The sequence below is a fragment of the Pelodiscus sinensis genome, chromosome 8 (assembly GCF_049634645.1).
Source record: "Pelodiscus sinensis isolate JC-2024 chromosome 8, ASM4963464v1, whole genome shotgun sequence".
In the NCBI taxonomy this organism is placed as follows: Eukaryota; Metazoa; Chordata; order Testudines; family Trionychidae; genus Pelodiscus; species Pelodiscus sinensis.
Window position 1 is genome coordinate 20,076,770 of NC_134718.1, and position 24,577 is coordinate 20,101,346.

The following is a 24,577-nucleotide window of genomic DNA, read 5'->3' on the forward strand; positions in this document are numbered from 1 at the left end:
GATTTCTGTATTGATTATTCATACAGGATATGTAAACTGCTAACACATAGAAATGCTATAGAAGATGTAAATGACAACACAAGATGCACTTGATGGAGAGTCAGGATCAATGTTTAAAAGAAAATTATAATAAAATTTGAGAGAAATAATTTTGAAAAATTAGTTATCACAATATACCTGAGAGCAGAATTTAGCCCAGCTTTCAGCAAGGTGAATTAGTATTGAAGAAGCACATTAATTGGCTATAAGCCTAGAAGTAAAAAAAAGACCCAAAACACTTTTCCCCACAAATGAAATTTTAGAATTTGCAGAAAACTGCAGAATGCATAAAAACTGGGGGGAAAACCCTACAGTGATGGGACTCTGGTGGAACTGCAAACCCATGGGCTACGTCTACACTGGCCCCTTTTCCGGAAGGGGCATGTAAATTTCACTAGTCGTCGTAGGGAAATCCGCGGGGGATTTAAATATCCCCCGCGGCATTTAAATAAAAATGTCCGCCGCTTTTTTCCGGCTTTTAAAAAAGCCGGAAAAGAGCGTCTAGACTGGCCCCGATCCTCCGGAAAAAGTGCCCTTTTCCGGAGGCTCTTATTCAAAGTAGGAATAAGAGCCTCCGGAAAAGGGCACTTTTTCCGGAGGATCGGGGCCAGTCTAGACGCTCTTTTCCGGCTTTTTTAAAAGCCGGAAAAAAGCGGCGGACATTTTTATTTAAATGCCGCGGGGGATATTTAAATCCCCCGCGGATTTCCCTACGACGACTAGTGAAATTTACATGCCCCTTCCGGAAAAGGGGCCAGTGTAGACGTAGCCACAATGTGTCAAGTGGAGCATAACAGAGTGTGCTTCAATGAAAAAGTTTGGCCTTCAATGAAAAAGTTACGCCTTTGCATAAATATTCCCATTGGCATTCTAAAATCAGTAGCTCCTGTTCCTACTAAGTTGGTCAATGAAAAATGAAGGAGATGTCACTTCATTAGTCTCTATGAAAATATTGGTATATCTCCATATTGTCAAGAAGTGAATTTTCAATCAATTAAAAATTTTATTCTAATTTCCACCACCTCAAAAAGTGGAAGGTGGGTAAATCGTAAGGCAAGCAATGAGGCCAGGAATATTGGTGGATCAAAAGTAACAATCTATTTCAAAATAAATTAAAAGAACAGCTAGGTAGACTCAAATTCAGTCAGGAAGATTCCTAAGGATAAAGATAAGAAAGTTGTATTTTATATGGTACAGATGAAGAAGCCAATGGAGGGACACAACAAAATAATGATGAAGTCAAAATAACAGAAAATAGTTTAAGCAGCTGCATTTTGAAAGTATTTAAGGGAGCAAGGCTGGCTTTATGAAGTCCAGACAGCAAGAGGTTACAAGATGCAAGATTATGGTGGTCTGCATAACAATACCAAACATGTGAACAGACAGGAAAAGCTGGTTCTTGTGCTGTTATTTAGGAAGTGCCACTAAATTTATACATAGGCTGAATGTGTGGGTGTAGGGAAAGTACTCAGTCACTCAGATTAAGGGTCTGAATGACAAGCTTATTGTGATGTTGTGATTATTGTGATGATAAAGGGGGTACTCAAGGGAGGATTTGGCATGAAGATCATGTTTGGATATTTTGTTGAGCTGGTGGTTAGACATCCACGAGATATTGGAAAGACTAGATGAGATTTTTGATTTAAATGAGGAAGACTCAATCTGGAGCAGAGATTAGAAGTGGAGCCTTCCCCAGAGGTAAGGTGTACAGTGAGAAAAGAAGTGAGTCAAAGATGGGAGTTTCAAGGGAGTAAAGAAGACCCTCTAAATTAGCTTCTGAAGGAGCAATTAAAATGTTAGGAGAAGAACCAGGAGATGACAGACACATGAAGGCCAAAAGAGGATAAGAATTCAAAAGGCTAAGTAACTGGCTTTTAGGACAATTAGCCATTTTTGTTGTTGTTGTTGAACATGTTAGACAGTACAGGTTTTTTAGGGTTTTGAAGAAGAAGACTGTATGTGAAGATTCACAAGACTTTTTTTTTCTTTATGGACGACTTTCCAGTTGAAGCTTTGTTTGTAAGCAGAGCAACTGTTCATTTCATTTTTGTAACTCAGACGAATAAAATGGCTCACATTTTTAGAAAAGGCTATACTGCTTGATTGCAGCCCTGTTTTGTGTATTTAGATAGGTTATGATTATGATCATTTCTCCTCTGATGTATGATTAGCCGTGCAACATATTTCTAATTATTTGATAGGGAAATCTGCTGTTATAATATGAGAGCATAGTTTCTTTTCACACATTAGTATTCCTGGCATTGTCATATCAAGCATGTCAAAATGTCAGGCATTAATACCTATGCTTTCCAATGGAATGTCTTCAAGCCATTTGGATCAATAAGAACTGTCTGTCTGCATATTTGTAACATCTGGCACAAAAGGACATGAAGCTCTATCAATTCAGCGGATTTACCTCAGATGTAGTTTGTTTACAACCAATGATAGCAAAAAAACATGCTTTGGTTGGGGTTTATTGTGAAACAAGTACCATGGGGCTGTGTCTACACTGGGCCACTTATTCCGGAAAAGCAGCCGCTTTTCCAGAATAAGCTGCGAGCTGTCTACACTGGCCACTTGCTTTTACGGAAAAGCAATGACAATCTACTGTAAAATTGTCAGTGTTTTTCCGGAAAAACTATGCTGCTCCCGTTCGGGCAAAAGTCCTTTTCCGGAAAAACTGTTCCGGAAAAGGGCCAGTGTAGACAGCACAGTAGTCTTTTCCGCAAAAAAGCCCTGATCACGAAAATGATGATCGGGGCTTCATTGGCCACGAACGCTTTTCTGGAAAAAGTGCTTTTCCGGAAAAGCATCCTGCCAATATAGACGCGCTTTTTCCGGAAATATAATGGAAAACTGTTCCGTTTTAAGCATTTCCGGAAAAGGGTGAAAGGGTAGACGTAGCCTAAAGGTTTATCATATTCATTCAGCTAACAAATTCCATCCTGACTCTAGAAAGTGTGAAATCCAGAAATCTTTTAATCTTGACATCTGACAATAGAGCCATTGATCTCCCTAGTCTTCTTTGGAGGCCTGCTATATAAGAACATAAGAACGGCCATACTGGGTCAGACCAACGGTCCATCTAGCCTAGTATCCTGTCTGCCAACAGTGGCCAATACTAGGTGCCCTCCGAGGAAATGAATTATCCCGCCCCTGTCATCCCAGCCTCTAACAAACAGAGGTTAGGGATACCATTACCCGACTTGGCTAACAGCCATTGATGGACCTATTCTCCATGAATTTATCTAGCTCCGTGGTTACCAACAGGTCGATCGTGAGGTGTCCTGTCTGCCCCGCCCCCATTTCCCTCCCACCCCCGAGAAGCCCCACTATTTACCTCAAGGAGGGGTGAGTTAGCCCCGCGGGAGGCGCGCAGGGGGTTTCCCGGTGCGTGCGTGGGGTGGGGAGGTTGGCCCCGGGGCAGGCGTGCGCGCAGGACTTCCCTGCGCGGAGGCGGGGGGGTGGTTGGCACCGGGACAAGCACGTGCGGGGCTTCCCTGCACGGGGGGAGGGGGGGCGGTTGGCCCCGGGGCAGGCATGCGCGAACCTTCCCTGCGCCGCGTGGGGTCAGCCCCAGGGCAGGCCCGGGCTGGTTTCTCTGGGAGGAGGGGAGAATCCTGGGAGGAGGGAGATGCAGGGGACTCTCCGCCTCCACTGGCACCCCACTCCCTAGCCTCTACTCCCCAGCCACAGAACGCTGTCCCCACTCCCCTGCCCCCAGCCACAGAACTCTGTCCCCATTGGCACTCTGTCCCCTGCTGCAGAGCCCTGTCCTCTGCCCTCCCAGCACCCTGTTCCCTCTCCCCTGCCCCTAGCCGCAGAACTCTGTCCCCACAAAATGTATAATTATAAATACTTCATTTTAGATTTAAATAGCATGAATAAAAAACAGACCATTTATTTCATAACTATAAACACCTGATTTTAATTTTATGTATCGGATAATTTAAAAATAAACTGTTTATCAGAGTGTGTAAGTAAGGGCTGGGGATAGTAAGTGATGGACAGGAGGAGAATAGAGAGGGCGGGGCTTCAAGGAAGGGGCGGGGATTCAAGGAAGGGGCAGAACTTCAAGGAAGGGGCGGGGCTGTAGATCTTCGCCTGTTCTAAGATTTAAAAAGTGATCTTGGGTGTAAAAAGGTTGGAGACCACTGATCTAGCTCTTTTTTGAACCCTTTTAAAATCCTGGCCTTCATAAGATCCTCTGACAAGGAGTTCCACAAGTTGACTGTAATAGAGATGTAGCCGTGTTAGTCTAGTCTAGCTGAAACAAAAAACAGGACTATGTATTTCTTTCGAAATAACCGCATCTAGACTGCATTTCTTTTTTCGAAATAGGGTATTTAGAAATAGTGCCTGGACACGATTATGCAAATGAAGCATGGGAAATTCAAATCCACACTTCATTTGCAATTTCGCTCGGCTGCATTTGCATTCCTCTCTTGAAAGAGGAATGCAGTGTAGATATAGTCTATCTCTTTTCCAATGATTCCTAACATTCTGTTTGATTTTTTGATTGCTGCTCCATATTGAGTGGATGGTTTCTGAGAACAACCCAAAATGACTCCAAAATCTCTCTCTTGAGTAGTTATAGCTAAATTAGTCCCCGTCATATTGTATGTATAGTTGGGGTTATTTTTTCCAATATGCATTACTTTTATCAACATTAAGTTTTAAATGCCATTTTGTTGCCCAATCATGTAGTTTAGTGAAATCTTTTTGAAGCTCTTCACAGTCTACTATGGTCTTAACTGTCTTGAGCAGTTTATCATGTGCAAATTTTGCCACCTCACTGTTTACCCCATTCTTCAGGTCATTTATGAATATGTTGAATAGGATTGGTCCCAGTACAGACCCCTGTGGGACACCATTAGTTAGTCTCCATTCCAAAAATTTACCGTTTATTCCTACCCTTTGTTTCCTGTCCTTTAACCAGTTAACAGTCCATAAAAGGACCTTCCCTCTTATCCCATGACAACTTACTTTACTTAAGAGCCTTTGGTGAAGGACCTTGTCAAAGGCTTTCTGGAAATTTAAGTACATTATATCCACTGGATCCCCCTTGTCCACATGTTTGTTGAACCCCACAAAGAACTCTAGTAGATTAGTAAGGCATAATTTCCCTTTACAGAAATCATGTTGACTTTCGACCAACAAATTATGTTAATCTGTGTGTCTGACCCTCTATTCTTAACTATAGTTTCGACTAATTTGCCCGGTACTGATGTTAGACTTACCAGTCTATGATTGCCTGGATCCATCTCTAAAGTCCTTTTTAAAGATTGGTGTTTCATTAGGTGTCTTCAAATCATATGGTACAGAAAATGATTTAAAGGACAAGTTACAAACCACCATTAATAGTTCTGCAATTTCACATTTAAGTTCTTTCAGAATGCTTGGCTGAATGCCATCTGGTTCTGGTGACTTGTTGGTGTTTAGTTTATCAATTTGTTCTAAAACCTCCCCTATGGCACCTCAATTCCTCAGATTTGTCACCTAAAAAGAATGGCACAAGTTTGGGACTCTCCTTAATATCCTCAGCCATGAAGATGATCCAAAGTTTCTCAATCCTTGAGTGCTCCTTTAGCATCTTGATTGTCCAATGGCCCCAAAGGTTGTTTAGTAGCTTCCTGCTTCTAATGTCCTTAAGAAACATTTTGCTATTACTTGCAGAGTTTTTGGCTAGCTATTCTTCAAATTCCTTTTTGGCCTTCCTAATTATATTTTTACAACTCATTTGACAGAATTTATGCTCCTTTCTATTTTCATCACTATGACTTAACTTCCACTTTTTAAATTATACCTTTTTAATCTCTTACTGCTTATTTTACTTGTCTGTAAAGCCACGGTGGCACTTCTTTGGTTCTCTTACTATGTTTTTTAATTTAGGGTATAAAATCAAGTTTAGTCTCTATTATGGTGTCTTTGAAAAGTTTTCATGCAGCTTGCAGGGATTTTACATTTGAAACTGTACCTTTTAATTTCTATTGAACTAACCTCCTCATTTTTGTGTTTTTCCCCATCTGAAATTAAATACCACAGTTTTGGGGTGCAGTGGTGTTTTTCCCACAACAGCAATGTTAAATTCAATTATATTATGGTCACTATTTTCAAGTGGTCCAGCTATAGTCATCTCTTGGACCAGATCCTGTGCTCCACTTAGGACTAAATAAAGAATTGCCTCTCCTCTTGTGGGTTGCAGAACCAACTCCTTTCAAGAAACAGTCATTTAAGGTGTCAAGAAAATTTCTCTGCACTCTGTCATGAAGTGATGCATAACCTATTCAATATAGGGAAAATTGAAATCCCCCACTATTACTGAGTTATTTATTTATTTTGATAGCCTCTCTAATGTCCCTTTTTTATTTCATAGCCACTATCACTGTCCTGGTCAGGTGGTCGGAAATATCTCTCTACTGCTATATTCATGTTATTAGAGCATGGAATGACTATCCATAGAGAGTCTATGGAACAGTGTGATTCATTTAAGATTTTTACTTCATTTGAATCTCTGTTTTCTTTCACATACTCAGGAAATAGCTCTGATTATTCTAAGAAAACATGAGAAACTTTCATCTTTTCAGAAGATAAAATATGAAACTATGAACAGCAAGAGGTTTAGCATCTTCCATGCTAGGTGTACCACTATAAAAATAGATGTTTCAAAGAAATCAGTGAAAAACTGCTATGCAGCTTCTCTGGATTTTCTGGTCATTTTGTGAACAGAATTCATCTGGTAAGGACATCAGTTCATAAATACCTACATGTCAGCAAATAACAGGTGAAGAGAGTGAGTGGTGGATATGTGACAAAGAAAGAACTAAAGAGAAATCAATGATTCTTTCTTGTGAGTAATTTGACCTAGATATTTCAGAGTGGAAAACTTTTTGGGAGCAAGTCATGCAGGCCAAACTAAAGAAAGAGGAGAAGGACAAGTTCTGTGTGGATGTGGAGGGTAGATTAGTCTGGTTCACTCTCTTTGTACATACAAGTGACATTATCCAGTGCCACCATCTGCCATCCAGCATCTACCACCATTGAGAAAACTGGCAATATCAGTTTCAGACAGAGCTCTCCATTGAAGAGAGTCCAGGCCAATGGGGCATAGAATCATGGAATCAGAGAGTTGGAAGAGACCTAAGGAAGTCACAGAGTCCAACCCCCTGCCCAAAGTAGGACCAACCCAACTAAACCATCTCAACCATGGCTTTGTCAAGCCAGGACTTAAAAACCACCAGCTCCCTAGGTAACCCATTCCAATGCTTCGCCACCCTCCTAGCAAAATAGTTTTTTCCTAATATTCAACCTAGACTAGTAATGGTCACTGTAACTTGAGAGCATTGCTTCTTGTTCTGCCATCTGTCAATACTGAAAACAGCCTCTCTCCATCCTCTTTGGGATCTCCCTTAAGGAAGTTGAAGGCTGCTATCAAATCCCCCCCCTCACTCTTCTCTTCAGACTAAATAAGCCCAAATCCCTCAGCCTCTCCTGATAGGTCATGTGCTCCAGCCCCCTAATCATTTTGGTTGCCCTTCACTGGACACTCTAGAATGCATCCACATCCTTTCTATAGTGCGGTGCCTAGAACTGGACACAATACTCCAGATGCGGTCTCACCAATGTCAAATGAAGGGGAATAATCACTTCTCTAGATCTTCTGGCAATGCTCTTCCTAATGCACCCTAATATGCTGTTAGCATTTTTGGCTACCAAGGCATACTGTTGACTCATATCCAGCATCTCATTCACTCTAATCTCCCGCTTCTTTTCTGCTGAACTGCTGCTTAGCCAGTCAGTCTCAAGCCTTGAGATTCTTGTTGAACCTCCTCCAATTTATCTAGGTCACTCTGGACCTGATCCCTAACTTAGTGTCATCCTCAAACTTGCTGAGGATGCAATCCATCTCCTCATCCAGGTCCGATGGCCAGACAGGCATCAAGCCATTGATCAATACCCGTTGAGCCCAACAATCTAACTAGGTTTCTATTTACCTTACAGTCCATTTATCCAATCCATACTTCCTTAACTTGCTGGCAAGAATACTATGGGAGAATGTATCAAAAGCTTTCATATCACATCCACTGACTCCCCCATATCCACACAGCCTGTTATCTTGTCATAGAAGGCAATGAGGTTGGTCAGGCATGATTTGCTCTGGGTGAATCCATGTTGACTATTCCTGATCACTTTCCTCTCTTCCAAGTGCTTCAAAATGGATTCCTTGAGGATCCACTCCATGATTTTTCTGGGGATTGAAGTGAGGCTGGCAGGTCTGTAATTCCCTGGATTGTCCTTCTTCCCTTTTTTTAAAGATGGGCACGACTTTTGCCTTTTTCCAATAATCTGGGACCTCCCCCTATCTCCACGAGTTTTCAAAGATAATGGCCAATGGCTCTGCAATCACATGAGTCAACTCCCTCAGCACCCTCAGATGCATTAGATCCAGCTCCATGGTTCAAGTAATCTTCATTCTTTGTTGTTCCAATGCACTAGTAGCAGGTTGAATATGGAGGAAAGAGGGAAGCTGATGATTACACTGAAGCAAGGAGATCGCTACACAGTTATCAGTGTAAGCTCTTTTCTGGAGTGGGGCAGGGGAGAGTGAGACAATACTTTGGGATCAAGCTTAAGTTCAGTCAAGTTAGCACCTGAGAATGACAGAAACAAGTTATGTCCTACCTCTACACCCAGTAGCAGAGAGTTGTGCATTCCTGTGAGAGGTTTTAAAATGAACAAATATTCGGTTCCTGAAGCATTTGCAAATGGAGGACTAGATTTCTGTTGAATCTGTCATTCTACCTTGGGATCTATTTGCCCTCCTCACTGACTGGTGAGCTCACTAGATTGGAAATATACGGCTTTATTGCTGCATGCATTAGTGAGGTAGCTGTGATAAATATTCTTGACACAAAATCTCAGGCATAAAGGCCTGAATGTTTAGAAAAAATTAAATAGAAAGAGGAAATGCTATTAAAGAAAAACACATTTCCAAATACTGAATGAACTAGTGGAGGGTAAAACTGAAAAGGAAGATATAAGAAATATCATTTGAGGAATGACTATGGACAGACATGTAATGCTGGGAAACTACTGTGGCCGACAGAGCTAACTTCTTTAAGAAATGGGACCAGATTCTCCCCTGCATCTGGTACAATAGATGAGAAACTTCAAGAAGTCAGTTATGACTTTCTGACCCTCAGGGCCAGTTTGTGTTGTAATTTGCTGGTGATAATTACAGCAACAGCTGGACTATTGGAAATTATGCTAATGACATAGGGTCTTTATGATACTAACTCCAGTGGAGGCTATGTGTAATGAAGCCCCAATTCTGTTTCCCCCACTTTGATATATGGACTTCTTTCCTTTATGCCACCTATGCCAGAAGGGGGTAATGAAGATTTGACAACACGATGCACCAGCTGTGCGTTTCAATGTATCAGTTAAAAGGGGTTTTTATTCTCAGGAAATCTGAGCATTTTTTTCTGTCAGCTTTGGCTGCTGAATAGTGAACATTTACTTTTCATTTTGGGGGTTTCCATTTTTAAATTTAAAAAGCTCTAAAAGTACATACTTTTTGAAGAGCTCTAAAAGTAAAGTATAAAATTGTTCCTAATGTGGTCCACCAAACACTGGTTATGACCATAACAATTTAGAGATAGATTTGAATCTCAAACTACCTAAGATTCACTTGATAACTGGGGAAGATTCTGGTGAGCACACAGTGAATTTATCTTGGCAATGATTCAGGCTAATTCTATCAGCTCAGTACTTCAGATACTGGGTATTCTGAAATACTTGGTTTCTGAATTTTTCCTTTGTAATTCAGAGGATGATATTCATGCTGATTTCAGGTTCCATAAAAAGATATGACTATTTATAAAGCTTTCACCACAATTCAAAAGTGAGTGTCTTTGCCCTTAAAGACCTAGGAGAGAGCGAATATATATATATCAAGGTCCTTTTCTGAAGAGACTGATAATTAAATTGTGAACTAATATTACTTATATTCATTTAATGCTATTTGTATTTTTATCACTTTTTTCTTAGTTCAACATTTCACACTTTTATTTGCTATCTTATTAAATTAAGCCTAAACACAAAATTAAGTTGCTTTGCATGTGAGCATGAGAGCATGTTCTCCCCCAAGGCCGCCTCTCCAGCCCACCTGGGACCAGTTCAGCTTCAGTAATTCCAATCTTATTACTCCTAGCTCCCTTCTTTAGGACCTGCCTATGTGAAAATTTGTCTTTCTTCTTAATTGCAAGTTTAATGTGGGTAGTACTTAACTGATATCTTGCACATGAATACATTTATTTCTTACTGGGAAAGTCAGGAACTAAAGAAGCTGTTTGGTTACTATGTGGATATGCAATTCTGGGAGAAAGAAAGAAAGAAAGGAATATAGCTTGACAATGAATAGTAAAAGTCTTTGTTAATCTCAGCTCCAATTCCTGCAGATAATTATTTTTTGAAGAGCTAGTGCTTTATCATTTGACTATTATATTAATCTTAACATCTATGCATTGCAACAGTCACCATCAGGACCAAGAAACAATCAAAGCACTGTTTTTCAAATTAACATTTTTATCTTTGAACTAGTTTGTACCCTTTTGTACCTGCAGGTCTTTTGTATTTCTTCCTATGTACCAGATGCTTTGTTGGAATCCATTTCAGCAAGGCAGGATAGAATTGTAGCCTGAAATTTGCCAGTGGATGTCACATGACCAGTGCTGAAGACAAATAAAACATTTTCTTCTAAATAAATGATCAAACATCTCAGTGTTGGTTTCACTATATTTGCCTTTTTACTTCGATTGTAATTTATTACTGTTTCATGAACCATGGTACATACCTCTTCCTTGGAAATGCTATCTGCTCACTGACCTTCCAGGGCAATTTGTGGATTTTCTTCTTATTGTTATTCATTTACAACACCAAATGGTCTAAGGGCCGTAATTGAAATTTGGGCTATGAGTTTTCCATGTAAATAGATGAGACAAAGGATTGCAGAAAAGAGTAACAGAATAATAGCTAGTTGAAGAATCTGGATAGTTGACGTCCCCACTCACCACCAAGGCCTGTGTTGTAGATGTTGTTTAAAAAGAAGTGTTACTATTATAGCTGATCAAGAAGTGATTGTTTATGCTATGAAAAATTTCTATGAAAATTCAAAAGAAATTAATTTTTGCCTAAAATTCCCCTGGGAAATGTTAGATTTTTGTCAAAATACTGAAAGTAATTTTTGTTTTGTTTTGTTTTGTTTTGTTTTGTTTGGACAAAGGAAATGAAAAAGTTTCAATTTTCAAAAAATAAAAAATGAAAAACTTTCAGCTTAAAACTGAACATTTTGATGGTCAGTTTGCAAAAATCAATCAATCAATCAGTAAAATTGGTTCTATAGTTTATGTTTGCTCACTGAAAAGCCTGATATTTTCATTTAAAATAGTTTTTCATAAAAATGGAAATGTCTATCATATCCAACTGTTTTAAGGAAGCTCTTTGGGCAGGATAGCAGTCACTTCCTTGAGGGTATCTGAGACTTGTGCTTAAACAGGCTCCCTTCTACAGCCATGCCTCACACTCTTCTCCACTGCCTACCTCCTCAAGAGACAGAAACTCTTCTCGCTGCATGCTGTGGTTGTCCTTGCAGATGCCACAGCACTTCCACCATGGAGTTGGACCTGCTGCAAAGCACTCACTGGCTTTTAGACCTGCTGCAACTCTTGGCACTGTCTAGGCAGACTGTCCTCGTAGCACTGCAGTACTTTGGTGACCAGCTCAGAATGGGGGACCTCCTCACCACAAACCAGGTGTTCTTCATGCCCCATGATCCCGTCCATCCTCCCCAGCCTGCCATGCACCACTTCTTCTGGTGCCGGGACACCAGTTCCGACTGCTGGGACCAGATTGTCATGGAGCAGTGGGACGACCAGCAGTAGCTCCAGAACTTCCAGATTCAGAAAGACACCTTCTTAGAGCTCTGCAAGTGGCTCACTCCAGCCCTCCAGAAGCGTGTTGCCATTGCACTTTGGTTACTATTGTCCTAAGAGGGTAATGAACTACTGGAATGGATTCCCTGGGGGAAGGGGGAAGATGGAATCTCCTGGCTTCACAAAGCCCTGACTGCGATGGCTTAGTTACGGTTGCTCCTGGTATGAGAAGGGGCTTATACTTGGGAAATTCCCAAGGGCTCTGCCAACCCTGTGAGTCTAGATTTCTATGATTCTACAGGTGGTGAAGGCCAATCAACGCCATACTGTAGCACTGGGTCATCACCCTGGAGAATGTGGACCCCATCATCACTGACTTTGCAGAAGGTGGGGACATTGAGCACCCACATCTCCCCCCTGGCCCCCAACCACTGTACCTCAGACTTCATCAATATGAAGGGGTGCTTTTCCATGGTTCTACATGTCCTCATGGACACCTGGGGCTGATTCCCGGACATTAACATCGGGTGGTTGGGGAAGGCACACAAGACCTATATGTCCAAGAACTCCAGCCTGTTCCAGAGGATGCATGCCGGTACTTTTTTTCCTGACTGCACCATCAGGGTCAGGAGGATGAACATGTCCATCTGTATTGTGGGTGGCACAGCCTACCCCTTGCTCCCTTGGCTTATGAAGCCCTACCCAGAATGCCTGGACCCCATGAAAGAACACTTCAACACCAGGCTCAGCTGATGCCTCCTCACCCACCTGGACCTTGGCTACCGGAAGATCCCCAGGTAGTAGTGGTGGCTTGCTGTGTGCCCAACAACCTATGTGAAAATAAGGGAGAGACTTTCCTGCTAGGGTGGAGGGGGGCAGAAGATGAGCGGCTTGCCACGGTTTTTGAGCAGCCATGCACCACTGCCATCCAGCAAACCTATCACAGGGCTGTGGTCATCTGGGAGGTCTTGAGGGAGACTTTCAGCCAAGGCCACATAGAATCATAGAATACTAGGGCTGGAAGGGACATCGAGAGGTCATCGAGTCCAGTTCCCTGCCCTCATGGCAGGACCAAATACTGTCTAGACCATCCCTGATAGACATTTATCTAACCTACTCTTAAATATCTTCACAGATGGAGATTCCACAACCTCCCTGGGCAATTTATTCCAGTGTTTGACTACTCTGACAGTTAGGAACTTTTTCCTAATGTCCAACCTAAACCTCCCTTGCTGCAATTTAAGCCCATTGCTTCTTGTTCTATCGCAGAGGCCAAGATAAACAAGTTTTCTCCCTCCTCCTTATGACACCCTTTTAGATATCTGAAAACTGCTATCATCCCCCCCCCCCAATCTTCTCTTTTCTAAACTAAACAAACCCAGTTCTTTCAGCCTTCCCTCATAGATCATGTTCTATAGACCTTTAATCATTCTCGTTGCTCTTCTCTGGACCCTCTCCAATTTGTCCACATCTTTCTTGAAATGCGGTGCCCAGAACTGAACATAATACTCCAACTGAGGCCTAACCAGCGCAGAGTGGAGCAAAAGAATGACTTCTCGTGTCTTGCTCACAACATACCTGTTAGTGCATCCCAGAATCATGTTTGCTTTCTTTGCAACAGCATCACACTGCTGACTCATATTCAACTTGTGGTCTACTATAACCCCTAGATCCCTTTCTGCCATACTCCTTCCCAGACAGTCGCTTCCATTCTGCATGTAAGAAACTGATTGTTCCTTCCTAAGTGGAGCACTTTGCATTTGTCTTTATTAAACTTCATCCTATTTACCTCAGACCATTTCTCCAATTTGTCCAGGTCATTTTGAATTATGACCCTAACCTGCAGATTAGTCACAACCCCTCCCAGTGTGGTATCATCTGCAAACTTAATACGAGTACTTTCTATACCAATATCTAAATCGTTGATGAAGATATTGAACAGAGCAGGTCCCAAAACAGACCCCTGCAGAGCCCCACTTGTTAAGCCTTCCAGCAGGATTGTGAACCATTAATAACTACTCTCTGAGTATGGTTATCCAGCCAGTTATGCACCCACCTTATAGTAGCCCCATCTAAGTTGTATTTACCTAGTTTATTGATAAGAATATCATGCGAGACCGTATCAACCGCCTTACTAAAGTCTAGGTATACCACATCCACCGCTTCTCCCTTATCCACAAGACTCGTTATCCTATTAAAGAAAGCTATCAGATTGGTTTGACATGATTTGTTCTTTACAAATCCATGCTGGCTGTTCCCTATCACCTTGCCACCTTCCAAGTGTTTACAGATGATTTCCTTAATTACTTGATCCATTATCTTCCCTGGCACAGAAATTAAACTGCCCCTCCTCTGTCTCCAGCACACTTGCGACTGGTAGCCACTGCACTCACCAGACAATCCAGCGCCAGCTTCTGAGGATGCCCGGGACAGGTCCTGACTGCTGTTGGGCCTGGATGATGGGGTCTGGCTGCTGTCCTCTGCCACCTCCTCCTCCTTGTCAGTGGAATGGTCTCCCTCCTCCTCCAGTTCCCTGGGTCGGACCTCTGGGGTGGCCACCGCTGTGTCCACCTGGGCCTGCAGGGGACTGGCCCCGTTGTTCCCCAAGATGCACTGCAGGCGGTGATAATGGGACAGGCAGTGGTTCCTCTGCCCCCATGCTTGCTGGCCCACACATAGGTGAGGTGCAGGTCCTTCACCGGATGTCCCTGTGCGGCCAGTGCCTGAGCCATCGGGGCAAAGATCTGGGCATTTTTCCTCCTGGACTTAGGGTCCCGAAGGGCCTCCTCCTTTCCCCAGATGTCCAGGAGGGCAGTCACCTCAGCGGTACTCCAACATGGAGTCCTCCGCTTGGTGCCTCTGTGGGCCTGCTGGGTGCTCTGGGATGGCTCCTCGGTGTGATCTGAGGGACCAGGCTGAGGTTGGGCAGCTGCCATTGCTCCCCCTGGCTGCTACCTGGGCCGCATGTGGCAAACAGCTGTGCTGCATGCCTGTGCCTTTAAGGGAGGGGCCAACTTGAAGGACCCAATGCGTGATGATTGCCTGTATGGAGTGTCGGAGAGGCCACCTGTGTTTTTGACTGGAGGCCAATTCTTGCATAAGTACGTGTTTGCTGAATGTCCACACTGCCCTCTTGCGCAAGAGTGCCTGTGCAAGAGAGCTTACACCTGATAGAAAATAGCATAGCTCTTGCATAAGGAGCTGTTTCTTGTCATGCAGTACTGTACATTTACTTGCGCAAGAGCAGGTGGGCAATGTAGACGCTCTGCGGATTCTTGCACAAGAACCTGCCAGTGTAGACATAGCCTTAGTTACAAAAGAAAAAAACAAAATGAACAGCTCAGACATTATTTCCAAATCCCCAAACAAGGAAAACAATAAACCCTGAGGCTATGTCTAGACTATATCCCTTTTTCGTAAAAGGGATGTAAATTAGACATATCGCAAATAAAGCCTTTTCCGAAAGATCCCTTATCCCTCTATGAAATGAGATCTTTCAGAAAAGGCTTTATTTTCCGTAAGATCCGCGTCTAGACTGGCGCTTTTTTCCAGCAAAGCTCTGTGCTGAAAAAAAGCAGCAGCCATTTTTATGCTAATAAAGCGGGGGAGATTTAAATCCCCGCTTCATTAGCAATTGCGATACGTCTAATTTACATCCCTTTTACGAAAAAAGGATGTAGTCTAGACGTAACCTGAAAGACTATCTAAACTTTTCCCTACTTACACATTATAAAAAGTCCATTCTTGGAGAGAGAAGTGTCTTCCTTCTCCCTTAATACGTGGGAGAAACTGCTCTGAATCTTAAACAAAGAAGAAGAGAGAAAATCCCTCTTTTCCAGTTTGAAATACCTACCTGCATTGTTATTGGCTGACCACCTTATACCTGGCTAGGTACCGGGTTAACGCCTGAGTCACTAGGCCTGGGTCAGCACTCCTGATTATGACAAGTGTAGACATGCCCTTAATGTAAATAACAAAACTTCAGTGGGATGAGAGTAAGGCCAGAATTTTCACAACATTGCTTGCAACCTTATTTGCTAATTTTAATATGAATTTTTTTGTGCTTTATAGAATTTATGGTAGGCAGTTATAAAATTCAAATAAAGGCACAAATTAATTGCACATCTCCATGTGTTAGCCAAGTGAATGTGCAGTAAAATTCAGTTTTGTTTGCACATGTTAATTTGTTACATACCAGTAGCACAATTTGCATATAGAAAATGCAGAAGTGCTAGTTTATATGACCTTTCAAATTATTTGGTTTCCACATATAAATTGGACAAGTATTAACTCAATTAAAAAAAATATGCACCCCAGCATCTAATGTTTCCATTAGATTGTTTATATAGGCTGCAGATTTGGAATAAAGTCAGAATATGTATTCAAAGAATATTTTTAATTGGATTATTGGTATATATTAGTTGCTATATCACTAATCTGTTATTAAAATAAAAATGTATTTGAAAGCGTTTAGACCAGTGGAATTGAAATGCTCTACCAATGCAGAAGTATAGAGTTCTCTCCTCCCCATGGGTAATGACCCAAACCATTTAGAATATGCCCCTACCCCACCCCATTGTGCAATATAGTAGGACAATTATTTGATTGTGTATAGATGTGAGTTACTATCTTATGCACGGCAGAGGATTATATTCTCACAAAAAATGAAGGAGATTCAGTAGTCCCAATTTTCTACTTAGAAAAAAAATCGTACTAGTGATAATATATGAAATAGTTTTGTGCAAATGTCTGATTATTGTTCTAGCCAGCTAGCTAACTATTAATTTGGTTTGCTGGAAATTCCCCCACACTGAAGGAAAATAAATGTTTTGGGATGACTCAAAAGTTTGTTTGTTTTTCAAAACTGTCATCGAATTGAAAATTTAAAGGAAGAAAAGAAAATCATTTGGAGTTTAGTGAAATGTTTCATTTTGACAGTGGCATTTTTAAAAATTTAAGGAAATTTTGAAACTAAAGGTCATGTCAAATTGAGAAATCAAGATATTTCTTTTTGAACATCACAATAAAAAGTTTAGGTTTCTTTAGAATACTTTTTTTCCATACACATGAAACAGTTTAGTGAATTTGACATAATTTAATGAAAAGTTTTGATTAGCTCAAGTCTGCATTTTTTTATTGAAAAAAGTTACGGTTGAATATTTTTGCCCAGATCTAATAAGGAGTTATATTTCTCTCTCTTGGTATATGTACAAGCAAAATAGGAGAGTTTAATCCTCCTTGCTATTATGCCAGTTTTGTAACAATACAAATTCATTCTTCTAAAACCCCATCATGTTACTCTAGTGGTGGAACAAGGCTTTTAAGGGTGCCATACTCCTGTAAGTAAGGGTGGTGGTGGTGTGGGGGTGGTTACCTGATGTTCTTTCCACCCAAAGCTCTTGGTAGCTTTACTCTGTGCAAGATGGTGTCTTTAAGATAAGGGGAGGGATAACTCAGTGGTTTGAGCATTGGCCTGCTAAACCTGGGATTATAAACTCAATCCTTGACAGGGCAATTAGGGATCTGGGGCAAATCTGTCAGGGCTAGTACTTGGTCCTGCTATAAAAGCAAAGAACTGCATTCAATGGCCTCTCAAGGTTACTTCCAGCTCTATGAGATAGATATATCTCCATATATTATTATCAATGGAGACATGGCTGATCAACTGATAGAGTAGTACAAAGGGGCAACACAAGATATCCTTGCACTTAAAGCCATTACTTTACTTAATTTCAAGAACAGACAGATGCACATCTGCAACAAGTAAAAAAAAGTCTCCAACGCTCCATAATTCCTGAAGTAGATGTGGCTTTTAAGTGGCACCGCCGAGTGTAGGAAACACAAGATGTGTCCGGAGGGAGAGTCCCTGAAGAGTCTAACCTCCCTAAATTTTCTTCCCTTACTTATTCATTAATAGGGTCCTATCAATTTTGTCATGCACTGTGAAACAAGCTCTTTCTTGTGACATCCAATGTCTCTTTGTTCCTAGGAGCACTGCTACAAAGGGGCACCTAGCTCCAGCTGGGTAAGGGAGGACCAGTCCAAGTCTGAAGGCAGCACAAACATGAGAGTGACAGTCTCATGAGCCCCTACAACAGGTTTGTGACTGCCCCCCCATAATCCCCACCCCACAGTTACTGAACTGTGACATTTCAGATTTAAACACCTGAAAAACATGAAATTTACCAATTTTCATATCCTATGGCTATGAAATTGAGCATAATGGACTGTGAATCTGGTAGAGCCCTAGCATGTCATTCAAAGAAAATTTGTTAAGCAAGAATTTCAGCAGTTAAGCAAGAGGTTTCCTTCTGATCATCAATGAGCCAGAACCATTTTTTTTAGTGTTTCCATGCCTTCCCTGAGATCACATAGAGATAAGCTTCTCATCAGGAAGGGCATAGGGTCAGCTGCCCTTTCTCTGATTGACCAAACCTCCTCCCCTCCTGACTTGGTCGTGCTAAAGCCTGTTGCCTTTCTGGTTTGCAAGCTGGACTACTTTTAGCAATAAACAGTAGTGGTTTGGGCACTTTTCTTGTCTGCTCAGATCACTCCATACAGGGACTCGCCAGATTGCATGGAGTTTTTCAAGCCATATGTCAACCTCAAGCCCCTGATATCCAGTGTATTTTGTGAGCGACCTGGAACAAAGGAACTAGAGGCAGAGTGTGTGACCAAACTTCTGGGGTATAGTGCTTTCTATGCAAAGGCCCATGGCACAGAGGATGAGGACAACAGAAAGATAAGAATAAGGTATATCCCAGGTGCACTGGCCCCAGAATACTGGTGATGTAATCAAACAGGGTATGTCTACACTACCCCGCTAGTTCGAACTAGCGGGGTAATGTAGGCATACTGCACTTGCAAATGAAGCTCGGGATTTGAATTTCCCAGGCTTCATTTGCATAAGCGGGGAGCCGCCATTTTTAAAACCCCGCTGGTTCAAACCCCGTGCAGTGCGGCTACACGGGGCACGAACTCGGTAGTTCAAACTAGGCTTCCTAGTTCGAACTACCGTTACTCCTCATTCCACGAGGAGTAACGGTAGTTCGAACTAGGAAGCCTAGTTCGAACTATCTAGTTCGTGCCCCGTGTAGCCATGCTGCACGGGGTTCGAACCAGCGGGGTTTTAAAAATGGCGGCTCTCCGCTTATGCAAATGAAGCCTGGGAAATTCAAATCCCGGGCTTCATTTGCAAGTGCGATATGCATACATTACCCTCCTAGTTCGAACTAGGAGGGTAGTGTAGACATACCCACAGGGAATGAATTTGATTGACTTCACTGGATGTACTGTTGTGAGTGAATGAGAGCAGCCAGGGCCTGGAATAGATGACTGGAATTCACACTGCCTTTTCTAGGAGCTATTATATCCTTTTTAGCACAGGACTGAATTTGGTCTGTGCTGGTAAAGTAAAGCTCAGTTTAGAGGTGGCACATAAGGTGAGGAAAGATACATTTGTTATTTAAACTAATAATGGATTTTGTTCTTTTCTCTCTCTAGATTGACATCAGTACTCACCTGGCCAATCAGAGGAGGAATCAAGACTATTGTTTTAATTTTATTTGTATCCTTTTCCAGGCCCTAGAAGCCACCCACTGATTACAGGGAACAGTTTTACATCGTCTCTGGAGAGATGTCTAGTTGGTGCTGTGTCATGTGGTTTTGTGAGTCTCCCTGAATTCCCTTTTCCCTACCTACTAGCTTGATGTGCTGGGAGGAAATAAACACATCTTGTCAGTTACAGATTTTGTTCTCAATTTTAGTATGAGTAAAGGCATTTCACAATGCTTGTTTTTGTGTTTTTTCAACAAAATAAAAGTATTCAGCATGTCAGTCAAGTTAATGACAAACCATTGTAAGCTGTTGCACCCACAGATTTGTTTTTCTTTAACTGTTCCTTGCCAGGTCAGCATAAGGTCAGCTCATACAAACAGTGGTTTGGAACTATCATATTAGCAGTCAACTGCTTGTCATAAAGCCTACATGTTCTGTTTCTGAGATTTTGAACTCAGTGTAGTTGACTGTAAATAAAGAAGCTGTAGTAAAAGTGACTTCAACTCCAGCAAAGAGATCTCTCTAGTTTACTATTTATTAGCAGCAGCATCACATGTAGGAACCCCAGTCATGGACCTTAATTCCTTTTGTGCTAGGCACTGTGTAAACATATAGCATGACAACAATCCCTTCCCAAAAGCATGTATAATCTAAGGAAGAGACAACTAGATTCTGGAATACAAAGAAATTGTGGTTATTGCTACCCTCATTAATATAGTATCTGAACACTTAGCTCACTGCCTCTGAGAACTATAGATTGCAGTAGCTTTAATATAAGGACTAGGTAATTCTACATACTCAGTGGGAATAGAAATCCTGAAGATGAGATTGCTTTCCTGAATTCTATCTGGGACGTTTCCTTAAGACTAGAGCTGTGTGAGAAATTGATTTATTCTGGAAAGAAAGAAAGAAAGAAAGAAAGAAAGAAAGAAAGAAAGAAAGAAAGAAAGAAAGAAAGTTTAGTTAGTTTCAGATTGACCCGAAGTATATACAAAAAACATATTTTTCTGGTAAAACAAAAATTAGTTTCAGGTCAAACAAAGTATTTTGTTTTATTTTTGATGTTTAAAAACCATCTAGAATATAGTTTAAATAAAACTGAAATGCTGATATGAATCATCTTTCAGAACTGCCAAGTTTAAATGTTTTGTTTCAGAAATGAACCTTTTCAGCAGTTCCAATGTTGTTTAAAATCTACCAAAATTATTAGATGTAATTGACCCACATTTATAAACTGTTTGTATCTGCTCAAATGTGCATTTCTGGGGAAAAACAATGTTTTGCATTTACTAATTACCTGCCAGAAACTGAAGCTATATTGAATACAGCTGTTCAATGTAAAGTGGAACAGAACGCAGTGCTCTGGGATTGCCTCTGGTTCCTAATTAGTTTTAAGTGGGATTCAGTGCTGGTAGTCTCTCTTCCCATGCATTACTGATTCAGTTCTGATCAGCAGAGGAATCAAAATTGGAAACTCCTCAATATACATTAAGGTGAGATGCTGGCAGGGTATTTTGCAAACACATTCTTAGGAAGGAATCACTATCAGCCAGAATGGAGAACAACAACTCATGCACTCTGGTTTATCAGAACAAACTTTAGATTTATTGAATGGGAAATCTGAAGATAAACTCAGACTATAAAAAGGCTGGTTAAAAATTTTAAAAAATGCTTTTTAAAAAGTCAGTGATAATGACTCGGATGGAATTATATTATTGCCAATGTGTCTAGATGGCTCCTTCATGGAATAACCCTCTTCTCTCTGCACAGTTGAATTCACATAGCCCAGTTTACTTGATGATCAATGGAAAGATTATAAGAGCCAGAGATCATTCATAAGTGCTGCCCTATTTTTAGTGCCTGGACAGTACAAAAAAGCTAAAGCCCTCTGTAAAGCCATAGAACAGGCAAGCCATGCAAGCTGCACAGACCCACTGGACTTCACCTTTGACACCGAGACGTTACTGCCACTGCAAAGGGAGCAGTTCAGCAATTTCATGCCTTGGCATCTGTCATGTTGGATTTTTTGCAGGTGAAGGGATGATTTTTCTGTTAGCAATGGAGACAGGACAGCTGCTTTTCTGTCACTAAAGATCTGTTACATGACAATAACTTTAGGACAATCTTAAGCCCTGATCCTGTAGGCTGATCCAGGCAGAAGCACACTTGTTCCTACAAGATAGCTGAGTGAAGTCACTGCTTCCATGCGGTGGACATACTGTATCGATCAGATTGATAGATCAAGGCCTAACACTAGACTGGAATTAGTCTTGAAAGGTGTGAAAGGCTATTTGGAAATTGCTGGGATAAATTCTCTGCTCTGGTGACTTCTTTAGCAAAGTTTATCCCCCTCAGGAGTGTCTACTTATGAAAATACAATGCTTGGTACCTCAATATTAAAGGGTACGTCTACACAGAACCCTAAACTCAAAATAAGACACACAATTTGCGCTACACAAATTGCATATCTTATTTTGATTTTTTTTAAATATTCTATTACTCTACTAGTCTATACAGTGCTAGATTTCAAAATAACATGCTATTTTGACACATCCCTTAGCCCTTGGGGTGCATCTAGACAGAATGCTTATCTCGGAATAAGCTACACATTTTGCACTGTGTGCTAATATATTTTGAAATAACATGACATGGAATGAGGGTTATAGGGATCCTGGAATGGCACACCCATTATTTTGAAATCTGATTGTGAAATCGTGTGTAAAAGATGCAGATTAGCTGTTTTAGTATCTCCAGTATCCTGAAATAGCCTTGCTGTCTAGACATACCCAAACAGAAAGAAATCAAAATTGAAATAGCACACGTTTGCTTAATTTATATTTTTCTAATTTCTTTCCCATAGCGCCACTGTCTAGATCAGTGGTCCCCAATGCGGTGCCCGCGGGCGCCATGGTGCCTGCCGACAACCTGAGCCGGCCCCACCCCCGGCGCGCGGCACACGGGAGGCGCCGGCCCTAGGCGCGCGACACGCATTGGCGCCGGGTGCGCGGCGCTCGGGTGGCCCCAGCCCTGGGGCATATGCGGGTGCTCGGGCGCGTGGCGCTCGAGCCACGCCAGTGCCGGCCCCAGGCGTGCGGCTCGGGCGGCGGCGCAGGACCCGGGCCCACGGCACAAGGTGCTCGGGCGGCACCAGCCCCAGCCCTGGGGCACATGCCGGCGCCGGTGCCAGGTGCAAGGGCATCCCCGTCTCCTGGCGTGCCCCCGGATGCATGGCCCTGTCCCCGGGCTCCTGGCGCGTGAGTGGCCCCAGCCCCCGGGTGCCCGGGAGCCTCTAAAGGTTGGGGACCACTGGTCTAGATGTACTCTTGTGGAACGAGGGTTATAGGGATGCTGTAATAATGCACCCGTTAGTTAAAAAAATACTTCAAACTAATGGAAACATTTAAAAGATGAGGGATAGCTATATTGGGATACCTCCAGTATCCCACAATAACCCCACTGTCTAGAATAGATGTACCCAAAAAGAAAGAAATCAAAATACAATAGCATAGTTTTGATTAACATACATTTTTCTGATTTCTTTCTCATTTGCTATTTGTCACATTTAATGAGCTACTAGAAGAGAGATCTTAGCATACTTGTATGACCTTTAAATATTTAAAACACACATTCAACCATTGCTCAGTGTCCCCTTTCTGCCACAATGTCTTAATTAAACATTTTAAACACCAAGGCTATGTCTACACTACGAGGTTTTTGTGCAAAAAATAGTGGAGAATCCACACCTCAAGAGTGCTTTTGTGCAAATAAATTGGCAGAGAAAAGGCTTTTGGTGGTACAGTTATTCCTCTCCCCACGAGGAATAACTCTTTTTTGCACAAGAGTTCTTACACCAAAAGGCAAGTGTGGATGTGCTGCAGGGGTTTCTTGCGCAAGAAAAACCACAGGTGCTCTGATGGCCATTCTCTGAATATCAATCAGAGCTCTCTTGTGCAAGAGTGTCCATGCAGTGTGGATGCTTTGTTGTTCAAGAGCACATCACTTTTGTGATGCACTTTGAGGTCTGGATGTGCTTTTGCACAAGAAGTTTTTGAGGAAAAATTCTTCCACAAAAGGCTTCTTGCACAAAAATCCTACAGTGTAGATTAAACCCAAGGGTATGCCTAGACTGCAGGCTTCTTTAGAAAGAAAATTTTTCAGAAGAGAGCTTTCGAAAGAGAGCGTCCACACAGCAAAAGCGCATCAAAAAAGCGATCTGCTTTTTCGAAAGATAACACTGAATGGATGCTATCTCGCATTTAAGTTGTGATTACTATGGATGGAGAGGCTGCCAGGGCACCTGTGCTTTTTCCTCTTTCCTCTTCTATTGAAAAAACTCCGCCTTTCGCTTCCACATACACCTTTTTCCGAAGGAGCTCTTTTGGAAAAGGTGTTCTTCCACATAGAATGAGGGTTACCAATGTCAGAAAAACCCCTGCGTTCTTTTGATTGTCTTTTGAAAGAACACAATAGCAGTGTGGATGTAAGTGAAGTTTTTTCAGAAAAAAGGACATTTTCCCCAAAAAATCCTGTAGACTAGATGCACCCTAAAATACTATTCTGTTACATTAGCTGAATTCTTAATGAAAGTACAATGTTATAAACAGCTCACACACTCTGGCTTCTCAGAAGAAGTTTAACATTTATTAAATGTGAAATCTGAATATAAACTCAGTCTATAAATAGGGTAGTTAAAAAGAAAATAAATGCTTTTTTAAAAGTCTATGATAATGACTGGCAGTATTTTAAAGAAGCCTTATTAAAGGCACGGGAAGAAACCATCTCGATGCTCAGTAAGGGTATGTCTACACTACCACCCTAGTTCGAACTAGGGTGGTTAATGTAGGCAACCGAAGTTGCAAATGAAGCCCGGGATTTCCACGAGGAGTAACGGTAGTTCGGAATAGGAAGCCTAATCCGAACTACCTACTCCGTGATGCGTGAAGCCGCGGGCACGGAGTCCGAACTAGCGGGGATTTAAAAATGGCGGCGCCTGGCAAGATGCAAATGAAGCCCGGGAAATTCAAATCCCGGACTTCATTTGCAACTTC

General features: G+C 41.8%; 1 long non-coding RNA gene across 1 annotated transcript; it reads left to right on the forward strand.

The window, feature by feature from the left end:
• Window positions 1-1,559: 1,559 nt before the first annotated feature.
• Window positions 1,560-19,693, forward strand: LOC142830491 (uncharacterized). The gene is made up of 3 exons (XR_012905787.1): window positions 1,560-1,737; window positions 17,962-18,070; window positions 19,476-19,693. It is a non-coding gene; the product is annotated as an uncharacterized LOC142830491 (long non-coding RNA).
• Window positions 19,694-24,577: the final 4,884 nt, after the last annotated feature.